General features: G+C 40.3%; 1 long non-coding RNA gene across 1 annotated transcript; it reads left to right on the top strand.

Annotated features, from left to right (window-relative positions):
• The first annotated feature begins 1,018 nt into the window (after positions 1 to 1,018).
• LOC141627002 (uncharacterized) lies at positions 1,019 to 10,738 on the top strand. The gene is made up of 3 exons (XR_012536561.1): positions 1,019 to 1,125; positions 8,739 to 8,848; positions 10,387 to 10,738. It is a non-coding gene; the product is annotated as an uncharacterized LOC141627002 (long non-coding RNA).
• The last annotated feature ends 2,574 nt before the right edge of the window (positions 10,739 to 13,312 follow it).

The following is a 13,312-nucleotide window of genomic DNA, read 5'->3' on the forward strand; positions in this document are numbered from 1 at the left end:
GAAAACAGACTCTGAGGCTGCAGCAACCGTCGCGAAATAAATGTCTGCCAATTTCTTCATAAGTTTGGGGGCAGCAATTTCACTAGGGTTACCTAAGATACAAGAGCCTGTAGTCACAGTAAAAACCCGCGCGACATCGTCAATAGCAGGGCCAGCAGCTACAATTCCAGAAGGTCCGAGGAGCTTAGCCTGTAAATCAGCAGACTGCAAACGGGGCGCAATAAAAGCATAATGTAAAACATATACCGCCGCATAGACACCAAGATCACCAAGATGAAAAAGGAATGTAGCAAGGCGCCACTGTAACACCCCGTAATTTTGGACCGTTAATATATTGCGGAAGTAATTTATTAATCAAGTAAAATTTGATATTAATGTATTTGAAGTAATAATAATTCAAAGAAATATAATTTTATTATATTTTGAAGAAAAGTATTTATTTTTATAGTTTCGAAATGTTTAAAAATAGTTTAAACCGTGTAAAAAGTTTTTATTTCGAAATAAGGGCATATCGGGAAAAAAATGACAACTCTATTGAAAATTGGGCAAATGATTATGGAAATGGGTCATATGAATACTCAATTTTCTTGTAATCTCGTGTTTAAGAACTTTGGTCTTGTCGGAATTTGCAATTGACAAGCGGTTCTAATTATCATCGAGACGAACCAAAACCGACTCATAAAATTTCCGTCTCAATCCCGCCTTTCCTCTTCCTTTCCCGCGGCACCTCCCTTCCCCCTTTCCTTTTCATTTTTCTTTTTCCAACTTCATCTTCCTTAATGTTCTAAAGCCTTCCAAAACACAAAACCACCATTTTTATACAAAATCCAAGCTAATTTCACTATAACTCACTCGTTTCTAGTCCGATTTTCACAAAATTTATATTTTCGGAATCCTCTCTTCAAGATCTACATCCTAGTATGTTTTAATTTCAGTTTTCTTGATGTTGATTTAAGACGAATTTGGGCATATTTCGATTTTTGTGCTTATTGTCGTGTTTTTATTGTTTATTTAGGTGAAGATTTGGAAGACGAGTTTGGGGACTCGTATATTGTTGAAGATAGTGGTTAGTTGGCAGATTAGGGTTTGGGTTCAAGGTGCTAATTGCTCATTTTGTTGCTAAAGGTAACATATTTCGAGTTACTCGACGAATAATCGTCACATTCTTTGCTTTTTGTTTGATTTTGTGATTATTAATTGAATGGTTTATTTCACATGTTAATATGGGTTAATTTCTTGTCTAATTCATGTCTTTTGTTAGTTTAAGTTAACATATTAGTATAGGAATCATTAATTGATACTTGAGACGATGTTAAAAACCGAACAAAAATGGAGAAATGAAGGGTTGGGGGTGGCGCGCGGCGGGCCCAAGAGCCGCGCAGTTCGTGCGGCCCACGGCTGGCCCGGGTCAGCCCGTTGCTTGTTTCGCGGTTTTTCATGCATTATTTGTCATTTTGGGTTTATTAATGTTATAATTAGTATAAGTAACAAATGGGTAATCTTTTGAAATGAATCATATTAGTAGTAAAAATTATGTTGATGGTAAAAATTATGTTTATTTTGGTAGTGGACACATGTTAGAATAGGTTATAAAATGAAATTGTAATGAATAGGCTCAAAATGAATTTTATAGCGAAAATTGTAATGTTTGGATGATTATGCCGAAAACTGAGCCTTGGTCCCTTTGATCAATCGATGTCGGTCAATTGTGTGATTGGTCACCCCATGCAATTTAACCCGTACACTGTCGCAGATCGCGGGGTTGCGGGTAAAAATTCGGTTGGATGAAATTTTATATGAATTGGATAATCGGCCTTTTTTTTGTTTTAGGCCATTTATTAAGTTTTAGTTCACATGTGTTGTTGGTTGAATTTAATAGTTTCATATATTGTAGAAACGGCCCTAGATTTCCTGAAACCTTTAATATTGTTAATATTGCTAGAAATGGTATTGGTTTTAAATACTTTTTGCAGGTTGTTATGTTTGTCATAGATAGGTCTTTATAGTCTTTGACGAGTATATGTTCACTGCTTAATAGCCTTTGTGTTCCTTACTTGGTGGGATTATATCCAAGTTGGGGATGACCTCGTTACTTATTTTGATAGTAAGTGGTCAGCTTAAGTACTAGCCAACCCTTTGGTGGACTCCTTAGGGTACTCACTTTGTTTTAGAAAAATTGTGGGTCTTGGGTGCGGTGGTGTGTATCCGCATGTCTAGGTCTCAAGAGATTTTAGGCTAGGGTTGTGTTGTGTCTTGGCCATGTTTTGATAGAACCTCTGAGCCAAGATACCGGTTCGATTACCTTCCCTACCTCGTGGTATAGACTCGAGTTACAGAGTGACTATTGACCGTACTAAGAACTTATGTCTGTCTTTGATATATTGCCCTTTCTTGTATGGTGATTTTATGAATTGTAATAGGTGAGATGTAAGCCGGTTACAATTGATAAAGTTTGGATTACTGCTTGTTATATGTTTCACAAGATAGTTTAATTTGGTTAGTTTAGTGTTCATATGTTAGAATACTTGATAATTGAATTATTTATCATGTTGTTTACATGTTACATTACATGTTACATTAAATATGACATTTCGTGGCTGGGAGGACTCGAAGTTACTCCCCACTGAATTGTGGCTTTCGTGTTTGTATAAAATGCGATTGTCAGGTTGAAGATGATTAAATGGGGTATACAGACGAGCTAGTGAGCAAAAGAACCTTGGACTTAGTTTGGTTATATTTTGTAGAAACCTTTAAACTTTTGGTTGTGTATATATTTTGAAGGGACATATGTCTCCCTCTTCTATTTTGGTTTGTATCACTATATCCCCGCGTCTTTAGTTTTGTTATGTAAATTAGTTTGTTAGCATTTGCAGGTTTTGGGCACTCTTAAGTTGGAAATGTTTGTGAATGGTTTAGGAAAGTTTTAAAAATTACAGGTTTTATCTAGTTGAACCAATTACAAACATATCCTGTCAGTTTTTCTGTAGAATTTACGTATTTATTTAACGCTATATATAAGGGTGTCACAGTTGGTATCAGAGCTTGTTGCTCCCGACGCACGTTTGTGCACCCCACTTAAAATCACTTGACCTTTAAATAATAAACTTGAGAGATGGGTAGGATGGGTAGATTTAGGATTTTATGTGGTAGTCTGTTTGTGATTGCTAATTGATAGGTACTAATTAAATTTTCTCTTTTGTAAGATGGCTCCGCCAAGAAGAATTGATGATGCTCTTTTACTAGTTCTTACTCAAATTCTCCAAAACCAACAAAATCAGCAGAATCAACAAGCTCCTCCTCCTCCCCCGCCTCCTGAGGGTACTCCAGGCACCTATACTTGGGTGGCTAATCAATTAACCCGAATCAACACTCCCACTTATGGTGGAGAGATTGATCCAGTTGCTCTTACGGGGTGGTTTCGGGAGTTGGAGAAAAGCTTTACGTTGTATGATGTTAAGAAGGAACATAAGGTGAAGCTGGCATCTCACTTCTTAGTACGAGAAGCAGATCGATGGTGGTCCATGACTGGGCCTACCGTTTCATCTGAACCGGGATTTGACTGGGAACGTTTCAAGGAATTAGTGGAGGCCCGATTCTATCCGCAAGAACTTAAACAGCAGAAGTTGAAGGGATTCATGGAATTAAAGCAAGGAAGCCTTCCTGTTCAGACCTTCACTGATAAATTCAACGAGTTGGCTCATTATGCAACTAGATTGGTGAAGGATGACAACGAAAAAGCCTTCTTTTATCTTGAAAAGCTCTCTCCTAAAATCAAAATCATGGTCCGTCGGGATTCCACCAGCTTTGTTTCAATTTACAATGATGCTTTATGGGCTGAGAATTCCCTGAAAGACATTGAAAATGAAGCTCGTGCAACCAGTTCTAATCTTGGCAAGAGGCCTTTATATCCATCTTCTAGGCCTTATACTCTTTCACCCAGGTTCATCTCTTCTCCCTCTAACCCAAACAAGAGGAGATTTGTTTCTAATGTGCAAGTTAACCGGGGTGGTCAATCTTCAGCTCTTAACAACAATAAAGGTGCTAAAGACCGAGTGTGCTATAACCGCAAGAAACCAAAGACATCCTGGTAAATGCTTCGTTGATCCTATCATATGCTTTTCTTGCAACAAACCGGGCCACAAGGCTAATGTTTGCCCGGAGAAGAAGGTGACGGCTCCTACTACTCCCGCCGCCCAAAGAGGCTGGCCGGTGAGGCCGAAGGGCCGGATTTTTGTCATGAGCCGAGAAGAAGCTGAGGCACACCCTGATATCATTACTGGTACATTTTCTATTTTTGATGCTCCTTGTTTGGCACTATTTGATACGGACGCCTCTTTATCTTTTATTTCAATAAAACTCTCCGATAAATTATCACTTGAATCATCACGTGGAGAAAGCACATCTATATCCTTACCCTCTGGGGATGTCTTTTCCTGTTCTAAAATCTATCCGGAAGTCCCTATTTCTATTGCGGGATCTATATTTCCAGCAAATCTTTTCCAGTTTCCGCTTGAAGAATTTGATGTCATTTTGGGCATGGATTGGTTACATACTTATCATGCGCGATTTGAATGTCGGGACCAGAAAATAATTCTTACAAGCCCTTCAGGTCACCGTGTGTCTTATCAAATGGTTAAAAGACAAACCGGTACTAAATTAATTTCTGCTATGAAGTTTGTCAATGCGATGAAAAAGGGTCATCAAGCCTTCGTGTGTATGGTGACTCCTTCTGATTCTTCCTCTCTGCCTCCTAAAGAGAACATTCCTGTAGTATGTGAATTTCCCGATGTTTTTCCTGATGAGCTACCGGGAATTCCTCCTGAAAGGGAAGTTGAATTTACTATTGATCTTATTCCTGGTACCGGCCCTATTGCTAAAGCTCCTTATAGGCTGGCACCGTCTGAAATGAAAGAGCTGAAGGCTCAGCTGGATGATTTGATTGCCAAAGGTTTTATCCGACCTAGCTCTTCACCTTGGGGTGCTCCTGTTCTCTTTGTAAGGAAGAAGGATGGATCTATGCGATTATGCATAGATTATCGTGAACTTAACCGGGTTACTATCAATAATAAATATCCTCTTCCTAGAATTGATGATCTTTTCGACCAACTCCGAGGTGCTTCCAATTTTTCTAAAATTGATCTTCGTTCGGCTATCATCAAATTCCACCGAGAAGTCGACTTTCCTAAAACCGCCTTCATCGAGATATGGTCATTTCGAGTTTACGGTGATGCCATTGGTTTGACCAATGCTCCAGCAGATATTCATGGATCGATGAACCGTACTTTCGGAGAACACCTTGACAAATGCGTTGTAGTGTTCATTGATGACATCCTGATCTATTCTAAATCTGAAGAAGAACATGTCCAACACCTTTGTGCTATTTTGGAGATTCTCGCGCGTGAAAAATGGTATGCTAAATTCTCTAAATGTGAATTCTGGTTACCTAAAGTGACCTTCCTTGGGCACGTCATTTCAAAAGAGGGCGTTATGGTAGATCCTGCCAAAATTGAAGCCGTTGTTGATTGGAAAAGTCCGACCAATGTTTCTGAAATCCGTAGTTTCCTTGGCTTGGCGGGTTACTATCGGCGATTTCTCAAGGATTTTTCAAGGATTGCTAGGCCGATGACTCGATTCTTTGAAGAAAGAGTCTAAGTTTGTGTGGTCTGAGGAGTGTGAAAATGCCTTCCAGAATTGAAAAAGAGGTTGACTACCGCTCCTAGTGTTGACCTTACCTAAAGAAGGAGTGGACTTTGATGTTTACTGTGATGCTTCTAAGCATGGTATAGGTTGTGTCTTGATGCAAAAAGGGAAAGCCATTGCGTATGCCTCTCGACAGCTTAGAGTTCATGAAGTTAACTACCCGACTCATGATCTTGAATTAGCTGCGGTGGTGCATGCTTTAAAGATTTGGAGACACTACCTCATTGGAGTCCATTGCAACATCTACACCGACCACAAAAGCCTGAAATATCTCTTTACCCAAAAAGAGCTGAACATGAGACAAAGAAGATGGTTAGAATTGGTGAATGACTATGATGCCGATCTAATTTATCACGAAGGAAAAGCTAATGTGGTGGCTGATGCTCTTAGCAGAAAATCATGTCGTTCTTTGAATTCTTTTCAGGAATTACCTCCTGAACTTGCTTTAGAACTTCAAAATTTAGGAGTAAGCCTTGTAAAAAGGGGCTCTCATCATCTTGATGCCATGTCAGCCGAACCTGACTTCTACCGTGAGATCCGTGCTTGCCTTCCCGATGATCCTACTTTCAAATCCATTCGAGCTAAAATTCAACTTGGGCAAGCTAAGGATTGTAAGATTGATGAGGATGGGTATCTTCGTTATCATGGTAGAATCTATGTTCCGAGTGCAAATGATTTGAGAAAAGAATTCTTGATGAAGCACACCTCTCTCTTACTCCGTTCATCCCCGGAGGTACCAAAATGTACAAAGATTTGAGATTGCAATTCTGGTGGCCTAGGATGAAGATTGAAGTTATGGAGTATGTCAAGAAATGCCTCACCCGCGAAAGTAAAGGTAGAGCATCAAAAGCCCGGGGGTTTGCTTCAACCCTTGGATGTTCCTCTTTGGAAATTGGAGTCTATTTCCATGGATTTTGTGATGGCTTTACCCAGAACTTCCACTGGGAAGAATGCTGTTTGGGTGGTTGTGGACCGATTGACTAAATGTGCTCGGTTTATTCCTATCAAAGAGACCTGGAGATTAGAAGTTCTAGCTGGTGCCTATGGGAATGAAGTAGTGCGCCATCATGGGGTTCCTAAAGATATAGTTTCAGATCGAGACCCTCGATTTTGTTCTCGTTTCGGGACCGCATTACAGAGGCCTTGGGTAGTAAACTATTGATGAGCACTGCTTTTCACGCCGCCACTGATGGTCAAACTGAGAGAACAATTCAAACTTTAGAGGATCTTCTTCGTGCCTGTGCTTTAGATTTCCAAACTTCTTGGGAGAAATGTTTACCTCTAGTTGAGTTCTCTTACAACAACAGCTATCAAGCCTCCATTAAAATGGCACCATATGAAGCTCTGTACGGTAGAAAATGCCGTACTCCAGTCTGTTGGGATCAAACCCAAAATGTTCCAATGTTAGGACCTGATTTGGTGACTGAGTCCATTGAACAAGTTAAGATCATTCGGGAGCGGATGAAAGTCGCTCAGGACCGTCAAAAATCATATGCTGATATCCGTCGTCGACCACTTTCTTTTGAGGTTGATGATCAAGTATTCCTTAAAGTGTCACCTATGAAAGGGGTGAAACGGTTTGGCGTAAAAGGGAAGTTGAGCCCTAAATATATTGGACCTTTTCGGGTGATTGAAAAGATTGGTCCTCTTGCTTACCGTTTAGAATTGCCCCCAAATGAAAGCAAGGTTCACAATGTCTTCCATGTTTCTCAGTTGAGGAAGTACATTAGTGACCCTAGCCATATCATCCAAGAAGAGATTCTTGAATTGGAGCCTAACTTGGCGGTTGAAGAAAGGCCAATTCGGATTCTTGAAAAAGCCAACAAGCAACTTAGGAGCAAAGTTGTACCTCTAGTCCGTGTTCTTTGGCGTTGTGGAAATGTCGAAGAAGAGACTTGGGAGACTGAAGCTTCTATGTTAGCTAAATACCCTGAATTATTCTCGTAAGGTATTCCTTTTCTTACTCTTTTTCCGAGTTACTAAGCCGTGCTTAATCATAATTAGTAAAGATATTATTCTTATTATAGAACTTTAAACTAAAATTTTGAAAATGCTTTTATGATTTTTAATGGTTTTAACATTAGTGAATGTTAAATCTCGTTGTTGGAGACGTCCCAATAATGGGTTTTCTCATTTATTGGTGTAGAAATATTTTTTTTTTTATCTTGATATGAATGTGAATGTTCTTGTCTGATCAACAAGAGTATCACCATTTCATTGAAAAGATACCTATATTTTTCTTATGATTATATTATTAAGATGTTGTATACTATAATTTCTCCTTCTAAGTTTCGAGGACGAAACTTTTTAAAAGGAGGGGTGATTGTAACACCCCGTAATTTTGGACCGTTAATATATTGCGGAAGTAATTTATTAATCAAGTAAAATTTGATATTAATGTATTTGAAGTAATAATAATTCAAAGAAATATAATTTTATTATATTTTGAAGAAAAGTATTTATTTTGATAGTTTCGAAATGTTTAAAAATAGTTTAAACCGTGTAAAAACTTTTTATTTCGAAATAAGGGCATATCGGGAAAAAAATGACAACTCTATTGAAAATTGGGCAGATGATTATGGAAATGGGTCATATGAATACTCAATTTTCTTGTAATCTCGTGTTTAAGAACTTTGGTCTTGTCGGAATTTGCAATTGACAAGCGTTTCTAATTATCATCGAGACGAACCAAAACCGACTCATAAAATTTCCGTCTCAATCCCGCCTTTCCTCTTCCTTTCCCGCGGCACCTCCCTTCCCCCTTTCGTTTTCCTTTTTCTTTTTCCAACTTCATCTTCCTTTATGTTCTAAAGCCTTCCAAAACACAAAACCACCATTTTTATACAAAATCCAAGCTAATTTCACTATAACTCACTCGTTTCTAGTCCGATTTTCACAAAATTTATATTTTCGGAATCCTCTCTTCAAGATCTACATCCTAGTATGTTTTAATTTCAGTTTTCTTGATGTTGATTTAAGACGAATTTGGGCATATTTCGATTTTTGTGCTTATTGTTGTGTTTTTATTGTTTATTTAGGTGAAGATTTGGAAGACGAGTTTGGGGACTCGTATATTGTTGAAGATAGTGGTTAGTTGGCAGATTAGGGTTTGGGTTCAAGGTGCTAATTGCTCATTTTGTTGCTAAAGGTAACATATTTCGAGTTACTCGACGAATAATCGTCACATTCTTTGCTTTTTGTTTGATTTTGTGATTTTTAATTGAATGGTTTATTTCACATGTTAATATGGGTTAATTTCTTGTCTAATTCATGTCTTTTGTTAGTTTAAGTTAACATATTAGTATAGGAATGATTAATTGATACTTCAGACGATGTTAAACTAAACAAAAATGGAGAAATGGAGGGTTGGGGGTGGCGGCCAGCAGGCCCGGCAGGCCCGTGCAGGCCCACGGCAGGCCCACGGCTGGCCCGGGTCAGCCCGTTGCTTGTTTCGCGGTTTTTCATGCATTATTTGTCATTTCGGGTTTATTAATGTTATAATTAGTATAAGTAACAAATGGGTAATCTTTTGAAATGAATCATATTAGTAGTAAAAATTATGTTGATGGTAAAAATTATGTTTATTTTGGTAGTTGACACATGTTAGAATAGGTTATAAAATGAAATAGTAATGAATAGGCTCAAAATGAATTTTATAGCGAAAATTGTAATGTTTGGATGATTATGCCGAAAACTGAGCCTTGGTCCCTTTGACTGAATCGATGTCAGTCAATTGTGTGATTGGTCAGCCGCAATTTAACCCGCACTGCCGCAGATCGGGGTTGCGGGTAAAAATTCGGTTGGATGAAATTTTATATGAATTGGATAATCGGCCTTTTTCTTGTTTTAGGCCATTTATTACGTTTTAGTTCACATGTGTTGTTGGTTGAATTTAATAGTTTCTTATATTGTAGAAACGGCCCTAGATTCCCTGAAACCTTTAATATTGTTAATATTGCTAGAAATGGTATTGGTATTAAATACTTTTTGCAGGTTGTTGTGTTTGTCATAGATAGGTCTTTATAGTCTTTGACGAGTATATGTTCACTGCTTAATAGCCTTTGTGTTCCTGACTTAGTGGGATTATATCCAAGTTGGGGCATGACCTCGTTACTTATTTTGATAGTAAGTGGTCAGCTTAAGTACTAGCCAACGCTTTGGTGGACTCCTTAGGGTACTCACTTTGTTTTAGAAAAATTGTGGGTCTTGGGTGCGGTGGTGTGTATCCGCATGTCTAGGTCTGCGCAGTTTTTAGGCTAGGGTTGTGTTGTGTCTTGGCCATGTTTTGATAGAACCTCTGCGCCAAGATACCGGTTCGATTACCTTCCCTACCTCGTGGTATAGACTCGAGTTACAGAGTGACTATTGACCGTACTAAGAACTTATGTCTGTCTTTGATATATTGCCCTTTCTTGTATGGTGATTTTATGAATTGTAATAGGTGAGATGTAAGCCGGTTACAATTGATAAAGTTTGGATTACTACTTGTTATATGTTTCACATGATAGTTTAATTTGGTCAGTTTAGTGTTCATATGTTAGAATACTTGATAATTGAATTATTTATCATGTTGTTTACATGTTACATTACATGTTACATTAAATATGACATTTCGTGGCTGGGAGGACTCGAAGTTACTCCCCACTGAATTGTGGCTTTCGTGTTTGTATAAAATGCGATTGTCAGGTTGAAGATGATTAAATGGGGTATACAGACGAGCTAGTGAGCAAAAGAACCTTGGACTTAGTTTGGTTATATTTTGTAGAAACCTTTAAACTTTTGGTTGTGTATATATTTTGAAGGGACATATGTCTCCCTCTTCTATTTTGGTTTGTATCACTATATCCCCGCGTCTTTAGTTATGTTATGTAAATTAGTTTGTTAGCATTTGCAGGTTTTGGGCACTCTTAAGTTGGAAATGTTTGTGAATGGTTTAGGAAAGTTTTAAAAATTACAGGTTTTATCTAGTTGAACCAATTACAAACATATCCTGTCAGTTTTTCTGTAGAATTTACGTATTTATTTAACGCTATATATAAGGGTGTCACAGCCACTACCAATCCCTAAAACCCGGGCTAGACGCGGTGACAATACGTTCCAAGCTGGAACGAAGAGTAGCATCAAAAGGAAGATGGACCGACCCAAAAACACCCGGGGAGCAAGTACGAAGGGAGAAATAGAGCTTAGAAATACCAGTACAAGCTTGAAGTTGAAGCAACTCATATTGTGGGTCCTCAATCCTCGCAACCAAGTCCATTAGCTCAATGGTCTTAGTTAGTCTCCTCGCCACAATCTCACTGCCAAAACCAGGACAAGTACTGACAGGTCCACCCAAAACTGTAACACCACGCAAGGGCCGAGCAATAGAAGGGGGGAAAACCCCAGGAAGCCGACTCTGAGGATCCTCAACAGGCCAAAAGACCTCCGTCTTGGAGACATTAAGGTGCAGTCCAAAACGAGGGCCATCCGCCATCATCAAATCCAAGACCTTCCCCACCTCCAAAGTATCCCCCACAATGGTGCCATCATCCAAGTACCACGCCTGCATAGTGAGGTCAAAAGTGTCCCGGATTTTGCATACTAAGGGATGCAAAACCAAAGTGAAAAGCAACGGGCCCAAAGGATCACAGTGCTGGACACCCTGACAAGACCACAAGCAATGCTCCCCATAAAAAAGACGGGCAGGGCTGGAATAACAAAACTCTACCCAACGAGAAAGAACCGAGAAACTACGGCAGACTTCCTGAAGCATGGTCGTACAATCAAAAAGGTTGAAAGCATTCTAGAAATCAACCAGCAACATGGAAAGTTCCACCTCAGCACCCCGAGCCTCAATGAGCTGATTCAAGGCATGTAAGATAGCCTCTCCTCCACCGGACACACCCACCCCAAACTGAAGCCCAGCAAAATAAGAAGACAAAGAAGAACCAACCATAAAAGCACCAACCTTAGAGACAAGCCGTCTCCATACAGTGCCAACAGTAATAGGACGGGCCCCACCACCTGGTTTAACAAGCGGCGTGAGAGGGGCGCTGGCAATGTACTCACCCAAAGCAAGAAGACACCGGCCCTCAAGAAAAAGATTAACCACCCTAGTAATATAAGTGATTAAATCATTAGAGATAGCCACAGAAGCGCCACTCAAACAGTCCATAAGGTATTGGGCACGAAAACCATCCCGCCCATAAGAAGTACCAGGTGGGAAGATCCATATCATATCCAAAACCACTGACGCAGAGGCAACTAGAGGATGATGATCTCCAGGTAAAGGAGGCAATGAAGGAGGTGGGGTGACAGGATACTTCTCACGCAAGGCCACAAGAGTGGCATCGGAGTAGGGGGCGACCCTAGAGGAAGAAAACACCCGAACAACAGCAGTATAATGACCATCACTAATCTTCCGCCGACATTGACGGAGGTTAAGCTAACTCAAATCCAGATCCTCCTCCACATTAAACAAAGAAGGACCGTCATCAAAACACTCTTGCAACAGCTGCAACCCCCTGCCCCCCCCCCCCCTCCCAGGTACCCCCAAGCAAGGATAGCCCTGACAATACTCTCCTCCTGACGCTGGCGTCGAATAGCAGTCCTACACTCAACATTACTCCGAGGAGCGAACGTCTTAAGCAGACACAGTGGTAAAACAAGCAAACGAATCCAGCGGGAGAGATCACTAGGGGAACCAGCAACATCATCCAGGGCTCGTTTCAAAGCCCGAGCAAACCCAAGACGACACTTAGGAGGGAATATATTTCACGGTGCGAAGGCCCAACGACAATAAATGATCAAGCAAAGATATAGACCACTGAACAAGCTCAACACTATCATCAGAAGAATCCGAAGTAGAAGGAGCCAAAGGTCTCAGAATACCATAAATATGAAAGCTGTAGAGGCCATCAACATACTCCGGATGTACCACAATATCACCCCGACTATGCCGACATCTAGCGCGAGTGGTACGGGTTTTAAATCACACCCCACACAACCAGAGCCCCATCCGTCTCAAAGTACTCTCGGCATTGGAATAAACAGTCAAACTATCATGAAGAGTCTAACGCGTAAGTTCCTACGCCCTATCATGACAATGTCGGTCCTGAAAATGTTTCTGCCATGCAGCCTTAGTAAGGCCTCTACCAAACCCATTCGGACACTCATGAAGACACGAAAAAGGACAATGGTATCGCACAAGCTCGGGCATGAAGGAAGAAGCAAAAACCCCACACACCACCTGCACAAAAACCAATATAGCCACCAAAATAAACACCCGCACGAAAACCACCACACAGGCAACTGCTCGAACAAAAAGAGGCAAGACCCACTCTCGGTGAAGCTGACCACCCACACACCACCCACTCCCGTGATTGTTAACAACCAACCCAAGCAACCCTATCACACGGCACTAGAAAACCGCAACACCCACCACAAACCACAACCACAACTAGGTAGCAGCGGCAGACAGTGGCTGGTTACAGCACCATCAAACACCAAAGTCACCACCAGCAGCAAACACGAAGTAGAAACAGTAAAGAAAACGGAACCTTAATGCACGAAAAAAAAACAAAACGAAACAGCCAGGAAACTCACCGGATGGAAACAGATGGTAGGGCCGTCA

The sequence above is a fragment of the Silene latifolia genome, chromosome Y (assembly GCF_048544455.1).
Source record: "Silene latifolia isolate original U9 population chromosome Y, ASM4854445v1, whole genome shotgun sequence".
In the NCBI taxonomy this organism is placed as follows: domain Eukaryota; kingdom Viridiplantae; phylum Streptophyta; class Magnoliopsida; order Caryophyllales; family Caryophyllaceae; genus Silene; species Silene latifolia.